We start from the raw sequence: 1175 nt of genomic DNA on the forward strand, positions 1-1175 counted from the left end.
TCCCAAAAGAATTGGCTAGGGAAAAGACTAAAATGCCCTTAATTTTCCGGACGGATTCCCTGCCAACTGCCCAACTTTCAAAGGGCATAACTTGCTCATACGAACTCGGAATCGAGCAAACTCGGTGGCGTTGGAAAGATCGTTCCACAAGAGTCACAATCATAACTGGAAATACTCCTAACTCATACTGAGCTAGGAGTTACGACTGCTCAAAGTTGGCCAAAAACTCACTGATTTCCACACTTAGCCAAATTTCCAGATTTTTGAACTTAGCCAAATTTCCAGATTCTGGACTGCCAAATTTCCAGATTTTAAATTTTTCCAAAAATGACTATTTCCAAATTCAAGCTTCTTAATATTCATTTTAAATTGTTGGATGTTACAGAATATGGAATCACATCTCATGATATGGAATCATGAGATGGAATCAACGTGAAATCGCATGTCCAAATGTTGATTTCACCTCACGATACCATATCGTGATATGGTATTGCATGGACAAACGCCTACTTAATGTATTAAGTAATCATCATCAAGTAATTATTAAGTATATAGATATAAGACACAAGTACATTCCTAGACTAAGATTGAAATTCCAAAAACACACTTTAACTAAACTAAGGTTCTATTATCCCCTAAACTCATTTTTATAATTTTGTACACCTTTTGGCTTACATGACACACTCCGTGACTCCATGCAGTTGAGGCGCATGAGAGATATTTGGATGTCACATAAGCCAAAAAGGTGTACAAATTAAAATTACCAAAAAAAGAAAGATTCAGAGAGTAATAAGACCTTAATTTAATTAAAGTGTGTCTCTAAAATATCGATCATAATCTAGAGGTATTGATGTCTTATCTCTAAGTATATACAAACTCATATCATACATGCATCTGTTTCATGATTAAATATAAGCACTCGATACAGATAAATTTCTAGAGCCGTTGCGAGTAGGTAGTGATGGATGTTATTGGTAGAAAGTCGGTTGCTTGAGCTTGATCATTTGTAAATGGTGTATTCTTCTCCACCTTTTTTCCTGTTCATAAGGGGAAGAGAAAGTGAAGTAGGAGATAGAGTGGTAAAAGAGATTTTGAAATTTGAAATTTGGGACCTTACCACATTATATTTGATTAATGAATTATATTTATTTAGTAACATTTAATATATATATATA

The sequence above is a fragment of the Solanum tuberosum genome, unplaced genomic scaffold, assembly GCF_000226075.1.
Source record: "Solanum tuberosum cultivar DM 1-3 516 R44 unplaced genomic scaffold, SolTub_3.0 scf00777, whole genome shotgun sequence".
Lineage (NCBI taxonomy): Eukaryota > Viridiplantae > Streptophyta > Magnoliopsida > Solanales > Solanaceae > Solanum > Solanum tuberosum.